The following is a 24,958-nucleotide window of genomic DNA, read 5'->3' on the forward strand; positions in this document are numbered from 1 at the left end:
GGCAGGACACAATAAAAGAAGACAAGGTCCCTCCCCTCAAGGAGTTTACACATGCTTTATTTTTGCAAATGATGCAGCAGAATGGGAATCAAAAATGCAAGAATTAAGATATAATAGGACCAAGTTGGGTTAATAAATCAATCAATGGTATTTATTGTTTACTGTGTGCAGAGTACTGTTTTAAGCACTTGGGAGAATACAAAACCACAGAGACGGTAGACACATTCCCTGCCAATAATGAGCTTACAGTCTAGAGGGTGAGACAGATATTATAGTACATTTTGGAGATGTACATAAGTGCTGAGGGGCGGAGAGAAGGGTGAATACCAAGTTCCCAAAGGGTAGAGATCCAATTGCACAGGCGATGCAGAAGAGAGAGGGAGTCGGGGATAGAGGGCTTAATCAAGGAAGGCCTCTTGGAGGAGCTGTGACCTTAATTTGACTATGAGATGCTAAACCTTAGAGATAAATCTCTTCAAGATTAAATGGCTACACAGTGGATATTCTCGGAAGGAAGGATCCATTCATAAAAATGATGAAAACAAAGAAGTGGAGGGCTATATCTGCTTTGGCCAGAGGGATTAGCAGCAGGAGAAAGAAAGCAGAATGTTTTGGTCCAAGTGGACGTAATGCATTCGAGCAAGAATAGAATCAGGTTTCCTCAAGTTATATCTGTGTAAGAATGAACAAGGACAATTTGGATACAAGAACTTTTAAAAAGCATTTGTAGATTAAGCAGCATTAACAACCTACAGGGAAGCTCATTGTGGGCAGGGAATGTGTTTATTGTTATATAGTACTCTCCCAAGTGCTCTGCACTCAGTAAGCGCTCAGTAAATACAGTTGGTTGACTAAGGGAGGCTTGGGCTGGGCCCAGGAGCTTTTCTGAACTATGAACTCTTCATTACAATACCACTGCTTGGTAAGGAACTGACAGAAAGGAACCCTTTTGGGGAAGTTCTACAACTAGCTGGTGTTCAGATTCCCCACACCTCACCCCCATTGGGAACTGTTCACATAACAGAGGGTTATGCATGGATGTAGGAGGGAAATAGGTAAACTGTGATCTTTCTTGTGTTTACTTGAGTTTCATAATAATATATGAACATATATACTCATCCAAGAGCTTAACACAGTGCTCTGCATGTAATAAGCGCTCAATAAACATCATTGATGGATTGATATATACTTTTCAACATATATATGAAAAACTAAGAAAAAAGAACTGGCAACAAGGTTCAACAGCTCTTTCATCCCTCAGCGGATTCACAATTTATAGTCTGGGGATGACTCTGAAGCAGAGCTTGAGGAGAGGCCTATCTTTAGACATGGATGTGTTTTCTCAAATTGATTTCAGAAAGAAGCACCTAGAGACCCATTTCGATGACAGATGATACCATTTATAGCAATTCTATCTGTTCAATTCAAATTCATTCTGTGGTCATTCACCACTTAGTGAAGTTGCAGTTAACTCTAAAGATAATCATGCTAAGTGCATTCCCCTCTAAGTCCTTGGCCAAGTCTGCATGAGACAAAAATCAATCTTTGTCTTGACCCCACCACCCCCCACCACCAAAAAACTAAAATCAAACAAAACAAAACCCAAATCTGCATGTTTCTTAGTGTTACAAATAGGAACAACTTTATGTTTACCGAAGTTAAAGGTCAACTGTAATTTTCTCATCATTTTAAAAGACTGACAAAGTGGTTTGTTTGAGACTGCAGACAGTTTGTTTTTTTCTGCACACTGCAATGTCCTTATTAACACTCTTAATCGGTTCACTGAAAGTAAAATTTTAAGCAAAGCAAGCTAAACCAAATACTTTCTCCTGAGAAAGTGTAAAGTGTATTAATGCCAAGCTACAAAAATTGCCCCCAAGACAATACAATTCTATTTAAAAACGGAAAAAATCACAATATAGTCACCTCAAATAGCAATGTAAGTATGTACCAAGAATGAGAAATTCGGGATTAGATTTTTTTTTGTACCTACGTTAATAATGAAGTTAATTTCCAAGGTGTCCTCTTTCACACCTATTTAGCAAAAGATATGTCACTATCTATGCTAAATAGATCTATTATTTAGGCTAATTTGAAATAGGCTCTAAACACTCTATTCAAAATACTTCAGAGGGGAGGAAAGGGGAAGTGCTTAGGCCAAGGTAAACTTTGCAGCATTAGCCCTGAAGTAGTAAGAGCACTGGAAACAATTAAAATTCACTGGGGTTTTGGGGAAAGGATACAGCAGTGCTGTAATGAGGACCGCTGTAACTGCATCCTTGAATTGGCTCATGCTTGGTCCAGGAGCCTGTACAAGACACTCTTCATGTCTGTTTCTTCTCTTACGAACCGAACATAAATACAGCACAAAGTGAAACATTTGTTTTGATTCTCTGCACTTGAAAAGTACCTATTTTGTAACTCTGAGATGAAATATCCAAGACTAATTTGGAATTGAGGAGTTTAAATCTGAAGTAGGAGTAAAGCATTGAATCCTAAAAGGCCCCGAGAATCTGATTGATAATTCGGGGCTACAAACTGCTTCCCTCCACATTCCTCACCCTGTATTCCCAGAGCAGTTTGTGCCCCTGCTAATTAAATCTCCCAGCAGTCAGTAAGTATGGCCTGGTAATGACAACCTGCAATTTGGGAGCCAAGCAAAGAAGCGATGTGACCTCACAGGAAGAGCATCGGTCTGAAAGTCAGGAACCCTGGATTTTAATCCTGGCTCCATCATTTGCCTGCCCTGTGACCTTGGACAAGTCACTTTACTTCTTTGTGTCTGTTTCCTTATCTCCCTCTAGTTTACACACTCCTTGCCCAGGGATCTGTCTACTTACTCTACTGCAATGTACTATCCCAAGCACTTAGTACAATGTTCTGCACATAGTAAGAGCTCAATAAATACGATTGATTGATTGCAAAAAAAATATTCTTCCTCCTTCTTACCCTGTGAACCTCACATGATACGGGGATTGTCCAATCCATTGCTACTTTATCTACCCCAGCACTGAGTATAGTGCTTGCACACACTATTATTATATTATTATAACATAATTATATTAATAACATAATAATACTACTAATAATAATGATAAGCAAAGATCAATGCAAGAGCCATCTCGTCACAGAGCTCTTTCCACATCTTGACTCTACACTTCAGTTCCCTACTCTGCCCCAACCATTTAGAGGTTACCTTTGTTCTAGCCATGTCTTTTTTCCCCAAATCTGAAGACCTGGAATAAAAGTAATAATAATAATGGTATTTGTTAAGCATTTACTATGTGCCAAGCACTGTTCTAAGTGCTGGGATAGATACAAGGTAATCAGGTTGACATGGGACTCACAGTCTTAATCCTCATTTGACAGATAAGGAAGCTTGAGACACAGAGAAGTTAAGTGACTTGCCCAAGGTCACAAAGCAGAAAGTGGTGGAGCTGGGATTAGAACCTACGTCCTCTGACTCCCAAGCCCATGCTCTTGCCACTAAGCCACACTGCTTCTCAAAATAATAATAATATTTGTTAAGTGCTTACTATGTGCCAAGCACCGTCCTAAGCACTGGGGTAGATACAAGGAAATCAGGTTGTCCCACATGAGGCTCACAGCCTTCATCCCCATTTTACAGATGAGGGAACTGAGGCACAGAGAAGTTAAGTGGCTTGCCCAAGGTCACACAGCAGACAAGTGGTGGAACTAAAATTAGAACCCATGTCCTCTGACTCACAAGCCCGTGCTCCTGCCACTAAGCTATACTGCTTCTCCCATGTGATCATAGCATGTGATCGGAGCAAATTCAAGCCAGGGCACATTTAAACTACAGAGAGGAAGGCCTGTTTTAGGAGTTACAGAAAACCATATTCTCACTGGAGGAATCACAGTTTGATCACGTAGAACTCAACGCCTCACCCCTTTCAAAGTTTGTTACTGTCCTTGATAGAAAGAGCTGAGGCTGGCTTCCCACAAGGAAGTGGGAAGTGACAACTAGGTTGGACATAAATCCACCTACTTATCTTCTCCTAACAATGCTAAGTGAACCTCTTGTTGATCAGGTGATTTGAACAATAAGGGAAAAATTCATTTTGGCAGATAATGCCTGATTGTGTCTTATCTGGTCTGTATTCACATTGGTCCAGATCATTAGACCAGCTCTGACAGGAACTTGAGAAGATTTCCCCAGTTGCTAATTGGACCCAACAGGCCTCCCGGTGTGAGATGAGCAACAGTTTCCTGGGCTTTTTAACCCATGGCATTCAGTGCTTTCCTGGAATCTGGGAGGGATGCAGGGTTGGGGGGAGTACAGGGACTCCATGGAGCCCTTTATTTGGGGACACCCGGAAGACATATCCCGCTGGCTGCGCTCAGAAATTTCCCTCTGAGCCCCCTGGATTTCCACGGTAGACCTGCATCCCAAATTACCTCCAATTTTGACCATGAGAAAGAGCCAAAAAGGAGGAGAAGAGGTGTACAAGGCTACGGTGGTTATGAGAAACAAAATTTGGGAGACTTGGAAATAACAACATTCTCAATCCTGTCAGGGGAGCCCCCAAACAATGGATAACTTCATTACAAACATACGGAGGTCGGTTTGGTTTTTTTACTGAGAAATACAGACCTCTTTCCTCCACACAAGAAAAAATCCCAACTCACAACTGTCATTCTTACCCACTTCTAGCAACATCCTCTTAAGGCAAAGTTTGTTTTCATACAGCTCAAGCAAATGGACTACCTCATCTCATTCTCATCTCTGCACATTGGTGTTTTCAAGGAGACCCTGGAAGCTTAACAGCACAGCAGAGTACCATTCTAGTAAAAAGCAGAGGAAATGGAAGGGCCAGACCCACTGTGATCTTCGCAGTAACTGCCAAGCAGACATTAATCAAGACCCTAATGGGACTGAAAGGGGTCACCTTCCCCTTGACAAACAGGATCAGGCCAAGGGCACAGCCCTTAAACAAAGGTCAAGGGAAACCTCTCCCAAAGATGCTATCGACTAATGCTGTGCACTAAAGAGTCTGGCCAAAAGGGAAGGCCCGCTCTGGTATGGAACCCATTTTCTGGGCAGTGAAATGTCTGACCCTTTAAATCAATCAATCAATCGTATTTACTGAGCACTTACTGTGTGCAGAGCACTGTACTAAGCGCTTGGGAAGTACAAGTTGGCAACATATAGAGACAGTCCCTACCCAACAGTGGGCTCACAGTCTAAAAGGGGGAGACAGAGAACAAAACCAAACATACTAACAAAATAAAACAGAATAGAATAGATATGTACAAGTAAAATAGAGTATTAAATATGTACAAACATATATACATATATACAGGTGCTGTGGGGAAGGGAAGGAGGTAAGATGAGGTAAGATAAGCGGTTGCACATAGTAAGCGCTTAACAAATGCTATCATTATTATTATCTGATTCTGGCTACCCACCCAGGCCCTCCCCTCAAACAGGCCTCTCAGTCAGGGTGGGGAACCTCACAACCTCATGGGGCTGCCCACCTTGGGGTGGTCCCCCTCCGGCACATACACAGCTCCTTGTGGTGGGGTGGGCTTAGTGTGATCCCACCTGTGGGCAGAAAGATAAGCTGAATGACATTGGGGGAACGCTCCCCCCTCCCCTCACTCCCCCACCTCACCCCCAGTGGGGCTGAGACTGTCTTCTCCTTTCCTGGGCCATATGGCAGCCTCTACCCATCAGGGAAGCATGGGCTGGTCGCCCGGACACCCCAGAACAGGTTCCAAGACCCCTCGGGGACCATGGAAGAGAAACCCCACAACTACCCACAGCCCTGCATTTCTTGATGTGGCAGTTCTGGCAGCAGGGGCAGAGGGGACAGAGAAAGCTCTGGGTGCCCCTAATTTACAATTCCCCCCCACCCCGTCCCCTGGGGGTGGGGAGGAGGGCAGGGGTAGGATGGTGTAAAGGTCCTTTACCCTTTCAACGTTTTGATACCTCGGGTCTGTGGCACCTCTGTAAATATCCTTTTACTCTACCGCTGAGAAGCGGCGTGGCTCGGTGGAAAGAGCAAGAGCTCTTGAGTCAGGGGTCATGGGTTCAAATCCCAGCTCCACCAATTGTCAGCTGTGTGACTTTGGGCAAGTCACTTCACTTCTCTGTGCCTCAGTTACCTCATCTGTAAAATGGGGATTAAAACTGTGAGCTCCCCGTGGGACAACCTGATCGCCTTGTAACCTCCCCAGTCCTTAGAACGGTGCTAGGCACATAGTAAGCGCTTAATAAATACCATCATTATTATTATCTGTATTTTAATGCCTGTCTCTTGCTATAGCCCATAAACTACGCATGGGCAGAGATCGTGCCTACTTTCAACTCTGTCATATAGTACTTTCCCAAGCACTTAGAATAGTACTCTGCATACAGTAGGCTCTCAGGGAATATCACTACTTGACAGATTGACTGAAAGCTCCTTGGGGGAGGTGAGAGTTCCAAGCAGAGGAGCATAGCATGAGCAAGGGATCAGAAATTCTCTTTGTCTCAGGCACTTACATCTAGATTCTGCAGAGCTGGTGGGTAGGTGGCATCTCCTGAGGTTCTGAGGAATGAAGACCAACTAGGAAGGTCCCTAGGTGACCGCCAGTTGACAGACGGCTTTAAAATTTCTTTGTTATTTTAAAAAAATCCCCTGCCACTGCAGCCAAAGGTCACTTTTTCTGCTGGCACTCCCCTAAGAGCACATAACCTAGAGGCATCACATGGTTCAAGAAAATCTGAATCAATCAATCAATTAATGGTATTTGAGCTTTTTTCTGCTTGGGGGAGTACACTAGAGATGGTAGACACTATCCCTGCTCTCTGGGAGTTTACAATCTAGTGGGACTGTACTAGGTTGTAACCATCCATTACTTCTTGTTTACTGTTTTCCAACTTGTGCTCTTTTGTTTTGTTTCATTTTTTCCAAAATGTAGGAAATAGTCTTTGGAACACATCATTAGTGACTGAGTCCAGTGGTTTTCCCCTGCTGATTGTAAGACTGCCAGTTAAATTGGGTGTTTTTTTCTTCCCCCCTCGGTCACAGAAGGCCCACAATAGTTTCATTTAGAACAAAAAGAGGATGTAGACAGACAGGTCACTGAATAATACTTTGAAGTAGCAATCCCCTGTGATTCAGTCAGTCTGTTCATGACACCAAGCTATCTGGCAGCTCCCTTCCTTGTGTTTTCCATGGTTCTCTTAGACACACTGTCTGTACTTAGAAGAAAAGAAAATATCAATCATGTCTGTCTGCTCCCAAACTCTAACATATCAAACTGTCTTCTAAGGGCCTTCAGCTTTTGTAACTGTATTGTAAAGCACAGGTACAATACAAACAGCAAACCTTGTGAAGACTATAGTAGTTTATTTAAAATACAATACTGAATCATATTTCAAAGCAACTGCTATTAGGGCTTTGGCAAATTTTAAGGATGAAAGAATTATTTAATCTGCATAAGGGAAGAGAATGACTGTTTTGCTTCTCTCCCAACACTCTGCCTGTATAGGCACTCAAATACCATTGATAGATTTAATAAAATACTGGATAATTCCAAAGTTTAATTAAAAATCCATGTTTTTCCCATCATCTATTTTGCATTTGTGACTTTTTTGTTGTTTTACATTTTGAAGTCACTCGATCTAGCTGATGGTTAGCTTTATTTACTCAGTAAACCGTTTTGGCTTTCTGAACCTGGAAAAGCACCGAGAACCAAAGGAAGTTGTATTGTCTTTGTCAGATAACACAAGGCAAATGGATTGCAGGAAGGAGGAAAAAGGGAAAGCACCTGGTCCAGAGTGTTAGATTGTCATTTATGGGGATGGTTTGTCTGGGTGACCAGCTGGCCCAAAACAGAGCATCTCATGCAGAGTATTGGACCAGTGACCAAAGACAGACTCTTTAATCCCCAGTTTTATGGGCAGAGGAGTGAAGGTACTCAGTAAAAAGCAATTTGCACCATGCTTTCTTTTAAGACGTTTTCCAGTTCAGAATAACTGAACTGGAAAAAACCAAGAAGATCTAAGTAAAAAAAGAATCAATTTTACAATATACTTTCACACTACACTCACATGTCATAGTATTTATTAAGAAGAGATGAAAATAAAGGAAATATTTTTGTTCCACTTCCCTAGTATGTCACAAGTCACTGGTAAAATAAAAAAATCTGGATCAATAGTAAGAATAATTATGGTATTTGTTAAGCGCTTACTATGTGCCAAACACTGTTCTAAGTGCTGGGGTAGATACAGGGTAATCAGGTTGTCCCAAGTGGGGCTCACTCTTTTAATCCCCATTTTACAGATGAGGTAACTGAGTCACAGAGAAGTTAAGCAGTTTGCCCAAAGTCACACAGCGGACATGTGGCAGACCTGGGATTAGAACCCACGTCCTCTGACTCCCACGCCCGTACTATTTCCACGAAGCCACACTGCTTCTCCTGATCAGGCATATTGTCGATAAAGGGCAGTGACATTATTGGAATGACTATTCACTTATACTTCTGGGAGACTGTCCAGCTTTATATTTTCATATATTTCTTAAAAATCTTCTATTTGTTCATTCATTCATTTATTCAATCATATTTACTGAGCTCTTACTGTTTGCAGAGCACTGTACTAAGCACTAGGGAAGTACAAGTCGGCAACATATAGAGACGGTCCCTACCCAAAGACGGGCTCAGTTCCATTTAAATCAATTTGTCTTACTGACAGGTCTAAACAAGCCGATAAAGCTTTCATCATCACCGAAAATGGGAAATAAAACTCGAAAGCTCCAGACCCTTTGTGGAAGATAATCCAGAACTCCAAGAAGACACATAGCTCCTTCCCTCAAACGCCTTTCCTTGAAATCAGCGGGAAATCAAATGCCTAAGTCATCATCATCATCATCAATTGTATTTATTGAGTGCTTACTATGTGCAGAGCACTGTACTAAGCGCTTGGGAAGTACAAATTGGCAACATATAGAGACAGTCCCTACCCAACAGTGGGCTCACAACATGCGGCAAAGTACAGGAGGAAGGCCCTGGGAAGAAATGAGATATTTCCACCCTATGCAAGATCCTGGAGCGGGGGAGACCTTTTGAAGAAATTTCTGAGTCTCACTTCTTGGATCAACAGAGAGCTAATTCTGGCAGAGCTTTTGAATTGTGAGGGAAGGGGATGCGAGAACATCAGGAGCTGAAAGGGAAATCAAACCACTTGTACCAAATCTGGCCCTGGGAGCACGACGCCTCTGTCTAGGCCAATGAACCCAGGATACAGCTAAACAATACGTGGGAAAAGAGAGCTATCCGCAAGCAGCCACCCCTCTGAGCCATTACTGACGTAACAGGACTGAATATGAGCTATTTTTCAGCTTGAATATTAGAAAAGAGCTAATATTCATATGGCACGGTACACGTACACTGCTCTTTCAAATAAGCTGGTGACCGAATAATACCAAGAGACATTATGTTCCAAATTTTAAAATGCATAATTGCTTGAGTCCCAGAACTTCTTTAATTCCTTGTGCTTGCTATTGATGACAACCCCTAAAAACACTTAGTCCAGCATCCCCTTAGTCCACTTAGCATCCACTTAGTCCAGCAACACCCAACCATCCAGCATTATGGTTGTACATATTTATTATGGTTGTACATATTTATTATGGTCGTACATATTTATTACTCTATTTATTTATTTATTTACTTGTACATATCTATCCTATTTATTTTATTTTGTTAGTATGTTTGGTTTTGTTCTCTGTCTCCCCCTTTTAGACTGTGAGCCCACTGTTGGGTAAGGACTGTCTCTATATGTTGCCAATTTGTACTTCCCAAGCGCTTAGTACAGTGCTCTGCACATAGTAAGCGCTCAATAAATACGATTGATGATGATGATGATGATGATCCCTTCTCCTAGTTAAAAAGAATGTCTGTTGATGGAAAAGAGAAGTGAAGTTGTTACCATTCTAGGGTTCCTTTTCCTCAACTCCCTACCCTTATCTCCTTACCCTTCCTCTTCCTCTCCCTCTCCCCAAATACGTGGCAGCATTACCTTTTTCTGTGGTCATCTGAGTCGTCTGCATGGGGAAAATCCAAAATTCATTTCTTAGTGATACCAAAATGTCCAGATTTGTTTTTGGGCCAATGAAAGGGGCTTGGGTAGGCAATTGTTTCAACGTAATATTTAAGGATTGGCTCAAAGCTGTTAGAGACCAGAAAGACAAGAGATTTGGGCTATGTTGGCTCCTTTAGGCCTTCTGATTAGCCCCAGTCCCTCCCCCTCCTTCCAATCAATCAATGATATTCAATAATAATAATAATAATGATGGTGTTTGTTAAGCACTTACTATGTGCAAAGCACTGTTCTAAGTGCTGGGGAGTTTACAAACTGATCAGGTTGTCCTCCGTGGGGCTCACAGTCTTCATCCCCATTTTACAGATATGGTAACTGAGGCACAGAGAAGTAAAGTGTCACACAGCTGACAGTTAAAGTCACACAGCTGACAGTTGGCAGAGCCGGGATTTGAACTCATGACCTCTGACTCCAAAGCCCGTGCTCTTTCCACTGAGCCACGCTGCTTCTCCATGAGCACTTACCACAGGCAGAATAATAATAATAATGTTGGTATTTGTTAAGTGCTTACTATGTGCAAAGCACTGGTCTAAGCGCTGGGGTAGATACAAGTTGATCAGGTTGTCCCACGTGAGGCTCACAGTCTTAATCCCCATTTTACAGATGGGGTAACTGAGGCACAGAGAAGTTAAGTGACTTGCCCAAAGTCACACAGCTGACAATTGGCAGAGCTGAAATTTGAACCCATGACCTCTGACTCCAAAGCCCGGGCTCTTTCCACTGAGCCACCGGCAGAGCCACAGGGGAAGAGCTTGGGAAAGTACGATGGAGTTGGGAGGCCTGATCGCTGCCCTTAAAGGGGCTACAGCCTAGCTGGAGAGACAGGCATTAAAGTAATTTACTGATAAAGGAAGACTCTATCTATGTAAATAATAATAATTTTGGCATTTGTTAAATGCTTACTATGTGCAAAGCACTGTTCTAAGCGCTGGGGAGGATACAAGGTGATCAGGTTGTCCCATGTGGGGCTCACAATCTTAATCCCCATTTTACAGATGAGGTAACTGAGGCCCAGAGAAGTGAAGTGACTTGCCCAAAGTCACGCAGCTGACAAGCGGAGGAGCCGGGATTTAAACCCAGGACCTCTGACTCCCAAGCCCGTGCTCCTTCCACTAAGCCACGCTGCTTCAGGTGAGTACCTAAGTGCTCAGGGAGTGGGACTGTGTGCTCAGGCGAGGCAGTAGGAAGGGAAAATCAATCAATCAATCGATCATATTTATTGAGCGCTTACTGTGTGCAGAGCACTGTACTAAGCGCTTGGGAAGTACAAGTTGGCAACATATAGAGACAGTCCCTACCCAACAGTGGGCTTCAGTGGAAAAAACAGTGGAAAACAGAGCTTCCTGGGAGGACGGGGGACTGGGACTGCTTCCTCCACCCACAACCAGGCTGGCTGGGCTCTGGGGCTGACCAGGAGGCTTCATTTGGGTGAGTCACTTAGCTTCTCTGTGCCTCAGTTACCTCATCTGTAGAATGGGGATTAAGACTGTGAGCCCCACGTGGGACAACCTGATCACCTTGTAACCTCCCCAGTGCTTAGGACAGTGCTTTGCACATAGTAAGCGCTTAATAAATGCCATTATTACTCCCCCTTTTAGACTGTGAGCCCACTGTTGGGTAGGGACTGTCTCTATCTGTTGCCAATTTGTACTTCCCAAGCGCTTAGTACAGTGCTCTGCACATAGTAAGCGCTCAATAAATACGATTGATGATGATTGAGAAATCAGCCTTGTGTACGGGGCCGAGCTGGGAACTGAACACCGCTGTTGAGCAGCCTGGCAGTTAGGCTGACATCAAGAGTGGGGCCTGACCTCTGGGGTGGCACAAGTGGTCTGTGGATCCAAACCCATTAGTGCTGTCCACACATCACGATCTCCAACACTAGCTTGGTGCCAACGGGCAGGTTTGCCCCCAAACAGACTCTGGTCTGAAACTTTTCAGATGGAAAATCCCTTTCCAAAAATACATCTGCCTTGGGCAGAATACTGTCTAGTTAACCTTCTCCACTTATTACAAGCGTGTACCCAACAGCTGCCTTTCTTTGTCTGTAGCTGGGAGCACAGAAGGAGTGTGGGAACGGAACAGTACCAACCTCCCCACTTTGAATCATCTCCTGCTCAAGTCCTATGTCAGGCAGGGAAGGCTTCCATCGACGGTTCTGGCGGAGTGCAGGAGACACGCTGACACCCGCCCTCTGTACCTCGAAGCCAGCTGGGAACAGAAAGCATGGGACTCTTTCAGTGTTTTGGCTCTCCGAGCTCTGACAATTGAGATCCCAGGCTGGTATCTCAAAAAAATGGAGCCGACTAGGGCGCAGTTTCAACCAGAACCAACTTGAGCAGTTATCCAGAACCTTCTAGAAGCTGAGAATCACAGCAGTATGGCCTAGTGGAGTGCAAATGAGCCTGGGAGTCGGAGGACCTGGGTTATAATCCTGGCTCTGCCACCTGCCTGCTCTGTGACCTTTGGCAAGTCACTTCACTTTTCTGGGCCTCAGTTTCCTCAGCTGCAATATGGAGATCCAATACCAGTTCTTCCTCTCACTTAGACTGCAAGCCCCATGGTGGACAGCGACTGGGTCTGACCTGATCAACGTTTACCTGCCCCAGCACTTAGTCCAGTGCTTGGCACCTGGTACCAAATGCCACAATTAGTGTTTAGATTTTAAAGCTGCTGCCCCATGTCACCCTCACTGCCTCACAGTCCATCTTCAGCCTCCAGTTGCAACATTTAGACAGCCTCCCATTTGCTTTACTCTTCATCAGCTGTGGCAGAGGGGATGTGGGGAGAACAAGGAATTAGCACCATTCACCCCTCCCCAACTGCAGACCCTGGGAGGGTGGACGGGAATGGGCAGAGGTGGCCAGATGGATCAGAATCCTTTTTGTTCAGAAAACTAAATTCTTGAGTTACCCACTGCATTTCCAAAGCTTGGACTGCAGATGGGTCAGACACATTCTTCAGGGACCTCGAGAGGTTCATTTTTTGGGGAGGGGGTCAGATGGAATGCAATATGGGGGGTGGGAACTGAATCCTGCCCATGTTGGCCCATTCCGTACTGCTTGTTCATCAAATCATATCTGCCTCACTTGCCAGATTCAGCTCCAAGAGGCTGCAGCAATTTTTGCCTCATTTGTTTCAATAAGCTGATATCACTGCTCTCAACCTACGCTGGCAAAGCCTCAACCCACAGACGGCACAGAGCCCAAGAACAGAGTGGAATTTCCCATGTGTCGCTCTTCAGGGACTGCTTCTGGGGAAGGAAAATCAATGCCTAGGAAAGGATGATCTGCTTTCTGCTCAAAAAGGAAAACTGCTAATAATTCTTACAGCATTAGGAAGCCGTGTGACTATGGCTCATTATTTTGCCCTATCCACATTTGCCCAAGAGCCCCTTGGTGACTCTGCTAGATACTACTTCATCTTCCAGCGGTAAACGTATACACTCATTCTGAGCTCTTGTTCCCTTTGCCTCCTAATGCATTTAATGAAACGACGTTAAGCCCTCCTGAAGAGGCCAAGGGATTTTGGTGCACTGTCCCAGTATGCCAAAAAGTATTTTGAGGACTGGAAGGTCAGTTGGTTTTTTTCTCCCCAAATGTGAGAAATGAGAAAAATGGTGGGTGGGAAGAAACTTCCTTGCTCTAGGATGTCAGCAATCTACCCTAAAGAATCAGGTCAGAGAGTTCAAGCAAGAGGCAAGGTGTGGTCTACAGTGACCAGTTGCTTTCCTTCTCATTCAAAGGTCCCTGCCCGACTCTTAGAAAGAAGCTAACAATGTCAAGTTTAAGAAGTAATATTTGCAAGAATTGGACAGCTTATTTAAAAATGTAAATGTTTACTCTAATTGCACCTTTGCAAATACAGATGTCCCTTATCTTTGGAAAGTAACAATTTAAGCTAGGTCATCATCATCAGTAATTATGGAGACCTTCTATCCACAGAGCACTGAATGAGGCATCAATGCTGCACTAGATAGGACTCAGTCCCTGTCCTCAAAGAGCTTACAATACAAATGTTCCACTCTAAATGTAGAGTTATACATGCTGCTTGCACTGATTTCATTGCCGGGTTGGGGATGGAGGGAGTTAGGGAAAGGGGTCAGATTGGTGCAAGTTTCTGTGAGCTGCTATGTCCTTTGCTGGAAAGGCTCCAATTGCATTGTGGATTAGATATTTGTATTCTGAATCCAATTGTCAGCTGTGTGACTTTGGGCAAGTCACTTAACTTCTCTGTGCCTCAGTTACCTCATCTGTAAAATGGGGCTGAAGACTGTGAGCCCTCCGTGGGCCAACCTGATCACCTTGTAACCTCCCCAGCGCTTAGAACAGTGCTTTGCACATAGGAAGTGCTTAATAAATGCCATTCCTAGTATTATTAGATGGTTAAATCTTTTACAGCAGTCACAGTCCTAACCTATCTGGGCAGAGTGCTCGGTTTACCACAATCACTTATTCAGAATCTCAACTTAAAAATTGCTTTCTCAAACATATTAGTGTTGGTTGGGGATATAGATAGATAGATAGATTAGATAGATGATAGATAGATAGATAGATATGCATCTTTTAGGACTCTTTTTCTTATGTTCCCCTCAGAAACTTACAGTGGAAATCTGAGCCAGTATAAAGAGACAGACCATTTACTGGGCTCCAATTTCAATAAATCCAAGTGCCGTTATAGAGAGACCACCTGCCTTTTCCTTTTCATGCTTGCCTTCACTGCTCCAGACACTTGGGAACTTGATCACAGCCCCTTGGCTGGGGTCCCAGCACTCTACCAGGCCAGCAGGCAGGGCTACAGTCTCCCTCTGTACTCCTACAGGGAAACCCCCACTTTGCTTCATCCAGGTCCTCCAGCCAAGCGCCCACTCTCTGCACCTGAAGGGAGTCTCCTACTGTACATTTACAGCCTTGGAAACTGCCTCGGGGCCTTCCCCCAGTTTCCAGGACAGAAGGTAGGTATATGCTTAAATTTCCCAGGAGAGATGGTAGGTATATTCTTTCTTCAAGCACTTCTAGTGACTCAACGATCTCCCATGGGAGCCTAGTCCAGTGTTTACTTACCCTGTACAGTCAAAAATTAATTCATTCAGTCATATTTATTGAGCGCTTACTGTGTGCAGAGCACTGTACTAAGCGCTTGGGATGCACAAATCGGCAATATATAGAGACAGCCCCTACCCAAGAACAGGCTCACCGTCTAGAAGGGGGAGACAGACAACAAACCAAGTAGACAGGTGTCAATACCATCAGAATAAATAGAATTATAGCTATATACACATAATTAATGAAATAGAGTAATAAATATGTACAAATGTATACAAGTGCTGTGGGGAGGGGAAGGGGGAGGGCAGAGGGAAGCGATGGGGAGGAGGAGGAGGAGAGGGAAAAGGGGGGGCTCAGTCTAGGAAGGCCTCCTGGAGGAGGTGAGCTCTCAGTAGGGCTTTGAAGGGAGGAAGAGAGCTAGTTTGGCACATATGTGGAGGGAGGGCATTCCAGGCCAGAGGTAGGACGTGGGCTGGGGGTTGACAGCGGGACAGGCAAGAACGAGGCACAGTGAGGAGGTTAGCGGCAGAGGAGCAGAGGGTGCGGGCTGGGCTGTAGAAGGAGAGAAGGGAGGTGAGGTAGGAAGGGGTGATGTGATGGACAACCTTGAAGCTGAGAGTGAGGAGTTTTTGCTTGATTCAAAGGTTGACAGGCAACCACTGGAGATTTTTGAGGAGGGGAGTAACATGCCCAGAGCGTTTCTGCACAAAGACGATCCGGGCAGCGGCGTGAAGTATGGATTGAAGTGGGGAGAGACAGGAGAATGGGAGATCAGAGAGGAGGCTGATGCACTAATCCAGTCGGGATAAATAAAACACCCACGACGAGGGTGAGATTCAAACCCACACATGAGATTCAAAGCCACGCATGCAGAGCACAATGGATTAGCAGTCCATCGCCTTAACCACTCGGCCACCCCGGGCTGACTCGGCCACCCCGGGCTGTACTAGTTCAGAGCACTGTACTAAGTGTTTGGGAGAGTACAATGCAACAGGGGTTGGTAGAAACATTCCCTGCCCACAGGAGCTTGCAGTCTTGAGGGACAGACAATATAATTAATAATATTTAATTTACAGATATGTTGTACATAAGCGTCGTGGATCTGCCAACTCTGTTGCATTGTACTCTCCCAAGTGCTTAGTACAGTGCTCTGCACATAGTAAGCACACAATAAACAGGATTGAATGAATGAATGAATAAATACCACTGATAATGATGTTGATGCTGGGGATGAGGGTATGGCAGATATCAAATGCCCAAAGGTCACAGGTCGAAGTGCACAGATCACACAGAAGGGAGAGGGAGCCAAGGAAAAGAGGGTTTAATCGGGGAAGGTGAAGAGATGTGACCTTAGTCCTAATCCCTAATCTTAAAAACCCAGCCCTGCTAATTGCTACCATGCCTCAATTCAGTTTCTGATCGCTATTGAATTCATGGCTCTTTCCCAGTGAGCTGTCTGGTTTGCACCCTGCGGCAGTATGTATACATTCAGAAGGCATTGTCCACTCCAACAATCTGGCAGCTGTCTCTCTGAAATTTAGAATTCAATTCATTCCTAAATTTGCAAACAATGCACGGTGATTAGCAAACAAGGATACTGCATAAATCCAACACCTATTCCTAAATTAGGGGTCATTAGTTAAAGAAAAGAAAATAGAGGTAAGCTTTTCCTGAAAGAGCTTAATCAAATGAAATGTTTACTTATGGGACTTGCAAATATGCCAAACACACTCCTGGTGAGCTCAGCCCACTTCATATTTTGATCACAATTTGAGTCATGCTCGCCTTCCTTTGGGCTGAATAAACACATTTTGAAGAGGAGGCATGAAAAGCAAAGAAATGCTCCACCAGAAATGTAGCAAGAGAGGTGGGTTTAAGTATTTATGCTGAGACACACAACCCGAAGACTGTGTACGGAAATGGCCTATACTGGGTTTAACGCAGCATTTTAAAATAAAGATATAGTCGACTGACTTCAAAAAGGATATCCTTGTATCCTAAACTACTCACCAGCACAGCTTATAAAATCAAACTGATGTTTAGTGCTACATAGTTCAGGCAGAGGATGTAGTTAATTGTGATGAATCAGACCTTAAATGTGAAGAAACTTTTGTTGACTCTACAGCGGGGCTGTGTTTGACAGAAAATTCTTGTAGGAGTGCAGAAAAGTCATTCCAGCTCTCATTTGTGAGAGGTGATTAATGATGACAAACTGCTTGGAAATTATATGGCTTAAGCTGGGCCTAACAATGATAACTTGTAATTTTTTTGGTACAAGATAGATATGTGGGTTGGAGACTGAGGTTAGTAGTGTTCAACTCCAGCGAAGAAAACTATCTAATGTTTTAAAACTATGTTTTAGTTTTAGTTTTAAAACTAAAACTATCAAAGCTCCTGAGAGGCCTCCAGGCTATGCAGTTTGGCTCTAAATGCCCCGATTTTAAATATGCCTTTATGGAGGCCAATTTGGTGAGACATCACCCCGGGTGACAGTGAAACCCCTCAAGTGAGTTTGGAGGTTGCAGAAGATTTCAGAACCAACTCCTCTGCTAGGCACATGCATTCTCTAGAATCCATTCTCACTTTTCCTCCAACTAACAGTTCCAGGAAAAGCATTTCTGACGTTATGAATGTACAGGAGGTTTAGAATGTCAAGAACAGCTGCACCGTGTTTAATTCAGGAGATAGGGGATTTTCTCTCCTATGGCAAGGCCCCAAAGTGCTGCATGTTCAACAGACATAGTCTGACATGAGAGAAGTTTCTCTATGATGATTCTTGCAGCAGCATGAAGTAATACTTGGAGTGGGGAGAGGCTGAAGACAAGGAGACCAGTGAGGAGACTGATACAATAGTCTCGCCCTGAGGTGAACTGAGCTTGAACCAACATGGGAGTAGCCTGGGTGGAGAGGAATGGGTGGATGTGGGAGGTATAATTCCCATTTGTCTTCTGTATGAGTGGGGATATGATTGGGCACTAGACTGTGTGCTAAATACAGTGCTCGGCACCTAGTCATTTATTTATTTATATTAATGCATGTCTCCCCCTCTATCATCATCATCAATCGTATTTATGGAGCGCTTACTATGTGCAGAGCACTGTACTAAGCGCTTGGGAAGTACAAATTGGCAACATATAGAGACAGTCCCTACCCAACAGTGGGCTCACAGTCTAAAAGGGGGAGACAGAGGACTCTAGACTGTCAGCTACTTGTGGGCAGGGAATGTGTCTGTTTATTGTTCTAATACACTGTCCCAAGAATACAATAAGCACTCAGTAAGTACAATTGAATGAATGAATGAATGAATTAGTAAGAGATCCACACTTTTCTCAAGGCCCCGTTCCACGCTTTTCTCAAGGCCCCAGCTTTGGAGCTCTCTGCCTGGGCTGCTCAGGCTTCACCAACTAGTCTGGTTTGCTTTGGCCAGTCTGTAGTGAGGGCTCATCATTCCTGCCAAGGAAGCCTGCCCTAAATTGGGGCCAGTCCAGACTGGAGAGTCTGGAGACTCCTCAGGGTTGGAGACAGCGAAGAGGTCAAGGGGAAGGGAAAGAGACACTAGGTGGAGGGGGAGAAGGCAAAACCCAAACTGCAGAGTTGGAGCACTGTATTATTTCAGCTTTGTAAATAATTTCCCAAAATTTGGGTTGTTCACATAATTTGCATTGGCACTACCTAATTTAATGATACCAGCCTGGCCTCCTAGCACTGCTCCCCATCTCACCAGCATCACTCTGCAGCCAACACATTCAAAATTCTTCCACCAACACAGATTTCTAGAAAACCAAATCTAAAGAAGAGGAAAAATACCCAGTGTACAACATTCGCTACACAACCTACACAGGGACTGACTTTAATTACACCTACCCTAATCCTGATTGCACTGAGGCCTTATACAAGCAGAGTAGTACTTGTTTTATGGTGTAGTTGCAAGGTCACTGATATAGTTCCAAAGATTCTCTTTTGATTTGATCACCTAAGCAGGTTTTCTGAAGAAATAAAAAAATCTACCACACCCAAGAAATAAATTCCAGATTACTTCGAAGATGCCCAGGGAATACTTCCATTAGCTCTGAATGGTTTCCTTTGGCATGCTACTCTAGTCAAGAGTCCTGGAAATAATCTGCTGTTTGCTCAGGATGAGAAATAGGCATCAGTGAAGAGGTTCTGGACTTTATCACTCAGTGTTGACTACTTAATGGGGCCGTGATGAATCTTTACAATGAAAGTTATTTCACACATCTTTTTTCACACTTCTCACTTCCTGCTGCTCAGCTTGGTGCTAAGGCTCTTCTCTCTCTCTCTCTCTGGGCGCGCACACTATGTCAGGATAGCACATTCAAGATTCGGCTCTTGAATTCCGATTCCCCAGAAAACTGCTGAGATTGATTTCTTTTCCCAGCTGTGTTAGAGAGAGACTCTTACAGGTTTATATCAGAAGTCATGAAAAGTTCCCTGCTCTAACCATTTATTTACAAACAGCTAACAGTTGCCTCGGACAGGCATTGGGAGAAACTGCAAAGTTTCTTGGAGCCCCAGAGCTTTTCAGGAAGTGTCTCCAGGACCCAGAATCCTGGTCCCAGACTAGCAGAGGATAGCTGTCTTCTGCCACTGTGCTGTTTCAGGTTTGCGTAGGCCCAGCAAAGCATCTTACGACCACAAAGATGCAATTGCAACAACTAGACTGATCCTAACTTGGCTTTGAAGAGAGCAGGCTGGAATGTGAAGAAAGCTGGGGCAGGTGGCTGGCAGCTCTCAGAACGGGCCCAGGCAGAGTTGGGCTAGGAAGACCCCTTCCCCTACACCCCCAGCTCAGCTTCCAGTTGTTATCGTTTCTAAAACCAGCAGGCTCATGATCCCTGTGACTGCAGAAACAAGCAGAACACTGTAATCCTTTAGATTCAGGGGGGGCTACAGCCTTTGTGTACAGTTTTAGAATTTATTTTGCTCCTATTAATGAACTGCATTCAAATGGGGAAGGTGGTGAGGAAAACAGGTAATATAGGGGCCACACAGTACAACCTGCCTTTCCACTCCCCACTCCCGGGAAGAATTCCTGAAATGTTTTATAATGAAAATTTTGGAGGGTCTCCCCAGTGTCCCGGATAACTTTCTAAAAGCACTGCTTTGTCTCAATCGTGCGCCCATCCCATTTCCCTGCTCTGAACAGGGAAATATCCACTGTAAAAGTACCTAATGAGAGCGAGCCCTTCACCTCCTTTAGGTTGAAAGCCCTAGACTGTAAGCTTCTTGTGGGCAGAGAACACGCCTATCGACATCGTTGTACTCTCCCCAGTGCTTAGCACAATATTCTGCATACCGTTAACTCTCAATACCACTGATTGAGAGCTCCTTTGTGGATAGAGATCATAATTTCTTCCCTTATTGTATTCTCCAAGGATTTAGTTCAATTCTCTGTTCACAATTACTATTATTATCAAATGCCATCGAGAAACTTCCGATTCATAGCAACTCCATGGATATATTTTCTCCATAGGAGCTTAATGAATTCTACTGATTGCGGTAGTTTCCTTATCTCTTAGAGCAGAAAAGCACCAATCCAATCCAATAATCCAGATAATCTATTTGGGCAAAGTTCAGGCCAATGAATTATGGCCACATCTACTGTTTGGAACAGTCATTAAACTTCCTTCAGAATCCAAATGTCCTTTCAGCGGAGGCACAAATTGAAGATTTTCTAATATTCACCAGATGGAGTTCTTTTCACAGTGAACTATCCCCTCCACCAAGGTGGATTTTCATTTAGAACTGAAGGTTTAGGGCATCAGACAGCAGGGACTGGAGCCCAGTTCTACCAAAAGAACAGGCCTAGAAATACCTTAGGAGGTAAGGTTGTTAATCTTGGGAAATTTTTAGTCCAACTGAAATATTTCCAGAGATCTATTTATTTAAATACTATTCACCGGTGACATTTTAAACCCTTTGAAAATGGAACATGGGCTCTTTAATCAAGCCACGCTAATGCCAACATTGTTCTCATGATTTTAAAAATCCTCTTTCACATGAATGCATGCAACGACTGCTGGTTGCCTAGTGATTTACGAGTTCATTTAAGAGATGCTGCTCAGTTGAGATCTAAGAAACCTCAAGACAGGCATGATATTTATGTCTTGTTTCTTGCAACTACTGACCTTACGTTTCTTCAAAATAAACACTGGGCAGCCAAAGAAAACAGCAGGGGTAGTTAAACTTCATAAACTATTTGGATTTAAGATTAACATTCCGAATTTTAACTGAAGTTCAAATAGAAAAAGAGAGAAAAAAAGCCTTCATTACCTTCCTGTGAACTTGCCATGACTATTGTTTTTCTGAAAATATTATCATAATGATGTAGCCACATCACAAAGATATTAAATGATTGCAAAATTCACTGATTGGTTAAAATTCCCTAATCAGATTTATATTTAAGGAGAGGATAATAATAATAACAAAAATATCTAAAGTTGTAGAGCCTTTATATTTTTTCCGAGGTGCTTTCAAATCAGTTACAGGATTCCAGCTTCACAACAGAAGCTCCTTGTGGGCAGGTCACATGCCTACCAACTCTGTTATACTGTACTTTCCCAAGCACTTAGTATAGTGCTCAATAAATACCACAGAATGATTGAAAAAGCTCTGAAAGGGCCAGGCAGTTAAGTGGTAATGTGAATTAACTAAATATATATGTAGATGAAAGTTGCTTTTTTAAATAATTCAAAGGAAATTGTAATGGTCTACAGATTTTATTTATTGACTATAGTTGCATGTATATATTTCAAGCATTTTTTATGGCAATTGTTAAGTGCTTACTATGTGCCAGGAACTGTACTAAGCACTGGAATAGACACAAGCTACTGAGATTATGGACACAGTCCATATACCACATAGGGCTCACAGCCATAAATCCCCATTTTACAGATGAAATAACTGAGGCACAGAGAAGTTAAACTGACTTTCCCAAGGTCACCCAGCAGACAAGTGGTGGAGCCAAGATTAAAATCCAGGTTCTTCGACTGCCAGACCCATACGCAAAGCTACGTTTGCTTCCCTAGGTGTCTATATTTTTATAATGTATTAAAAAAGAAGTAAGGGAGGCATCAGTGTAGCTGTCACTGGCTGGCTTGCTGCTAATCGCATTTGTTCCAGTGTTCACCCTGGTACAGTGCAACAGTATCCGTCTACGTGCTGTGCAAACCGCATCCAAGAGACAGAGTCCTAATTCTGAGGAGAGAAATGTCAGTGGCTTGTGCTAGCTACTGGACTTCACATTTGCAGTGTGGTATAGAGACAAGGCCGGGAGCCCGGAGACCTGGGGTCTGGACCAGCTGGACCTCTGGCCTGCTCTGTGATCTCAGAAAAATCACTGAGCCACTCTGTGCCTCAGTTCCTTTATCAGTAAATCTGTGATGCCTCTATTTTTTAATGGTATTTGTTAAGCACTTACTATGTGCCAGGCACTGGACTAGGTGCTGGGAGAGATGCAAGCTAATCAGGTTGGACACATTCCATGTCCTACATGGGGCATATAGTGTTAATCCCCATTTGACAGATGTGGTAACTGCAGAGAAGTTAAATGATTTAACCAAGGTCACACAGCAGACAAGTAGTGAAGCCGGAATTAGAACCCAGGTCCTCTAATTCCCGGGGCTCTGCTCTTTTCACTAGGCCATGAAGCTACCTCTTCCTAAATCAGCAGTGTTGTACAGCTAAAGTGAGGACTGATAAGGAAATGTGTCAGAAAATTAAATGTGCTATCAAATCCACGGTACTCTGCTATCAATCATTACCTCACAATAATTGAATATTGATCACCTATATTATAAATTACATCTTCTGAAGACTTACGGGAAAACTTCCCAATATCAGCAACTTCTCCAAATCTTTTGAGTAATCAATAATCTCTGCAAGACAAAATACTTTTTCATGTAAGAGGTATTTTGGGTTTGAGCATGTATTACTTCGTACCACACCATTCTTTCTAAAATGTGGTTGAATGTTGTGATAAAAGCACACATCTGCCAAAAAAACTACCTGCTTTGTCTTTCCACGATCAACATGGCCACGATTCAGCCAAAGGCAGAAGTCATCAAAAGCCTGAACAAGTGCAGCATCTGTTCCATATTCACAAAAATCATTTCTTGCTTACAGCCGGCATTCATCATTATCATCATCATCAATCGTATTTATTGAGCGCTTACTATGTGCAGAGCACTGTACTAAGCGCTTGGGAAGTACAAATTGGCAACATATACAGTCCCTACCCAACAGTGGGCTCACAGTCTAAAATTTTTACCATTAAAAATTCCTTCTAATAACTCTGATTCTTCCTGAACCTGTGACCTGTAGTAGTCAGCATGTCTGGATAAAGGTTAAGCAAAGCTTAAGCAAAGGTCCAGAAGCCGATCAGAGTTGTTGTTCAGAGTGCACACATCCTAGCAACTTCTGAATTTCTGAGTTCTTCACCCCAAATGCAACCTGCTTGGGTTTTCTGAATGAATCTACCTCTGAGCTAAATATTGGGAGTATGATTTCATCTAAAGAATTTGATTTAATTTGTTTAAAGAAAAACAATGACTTTGGATAAAACAGTGCGCTTTTTGCCCTAAATAAGGCCCAGTGAGAAAGGGGCTTTGCAGAGCTACGGTGCTCAAAGTAGAAAAATGTCTGGTTACTTGAAAAGACCACAGATATTTGAATATACCGCTCACCGGGAGCTAGACAAAGAGCCGTGAGCTCTAAAGTAAGTCGGAGAGTAGGCTCAGTAGGCGAAGCTACATCTAGACTTCCTGGACGTACAACTGATAGGCTAAGAAGATTAGCTGAGTCCTTCACAGGGGCAGGAAATGTGCTGAACATAATGTTTTACTAGGTCAGGGCATATTTCCTCTTGAAATAGGTTATGGATTCCAAGGTCCTATACTTTATTAAGATGGGAGTCTCTATTGGGAGTCCTGGAACGATATTTTCGGGCTAACTCCTGTTGTTTTACTGTAGATTTAGTTAATTGCTCTATTACAAATATAGTTACTCTAAAATAATTGCTCTCTTCTGAGCTGAAGCGGTTTGTAGTCTACCCATACAATCCCAAACCATGACTTTTCATTCAACTTACTGGAAAGGTTTTAAATAGCAGGTTCAGGACTCAATCAGACCACATGAGTCTGCATTTCAGCGTGGCTCAGTGGAAGGAGCACGGGCTTTGGAGTCCGAGGTCATGGGTTCGAATCCCGACTCCACCACATGTCTGCTGTGTGATCTTGGGCAAGTCACTTCACTTCTCTGGGCCTCAGTTCCCTCATCTGTAAAAGGGGGATTAAGACTGTGAGCCCCACATGGGACAACCTGATCACCCTGTATCCTCCCCAGCGCTTAGAACAGTGCTTTGCACATAGTAAGCGCTTAACAAATGCCAATTATTATTATTATTCTTATTCTAAATTGAGTTTTGGGAAAATATGACCTCTAACAGGCTTCACTTGAAGGAAAAGGAATGAAGAAAAAAGCTTCTTGGACAATTGACATCACTTGGCTAAAACCCCTATATAACTGCAAATCTTAAACATAAATAAACCAATCAAAAGCATTCATGGAGTGCTTTTTCTGTGCAGAGCACTATACTAGGCACTTAAGAAAGTAGAGCAGAATTAAAATACGTGATCCCTGCCTTTAAGGAGTTCACACTCCAGCAAATGTATATATTTTTTTGAAACTCAGGGGCAAATACGGAAGATGAAAATGAAATTGTTGCTATAGTTTTTCCAAATCTACAGTGTTTGGAAAATAGTTGGAGCATTTATTGTACCCC

Source organism: Tachyglossus aculeatus, chromosome 6, assembly GCF_015852505.1.
Source record: "Tachyglossus aculeatus isolate mTacAcu1 chromosome 6, mTacAcu1.pri, whole genome shotgun sequence".
Taxonomy (NCBI): domain Eukaryota; kingdom Metazoa; phylum Chordata; class Mammalia; order Monotremata; family Tachyglossidae; genus Tachyglossus; species Tachyglossus aculeatus.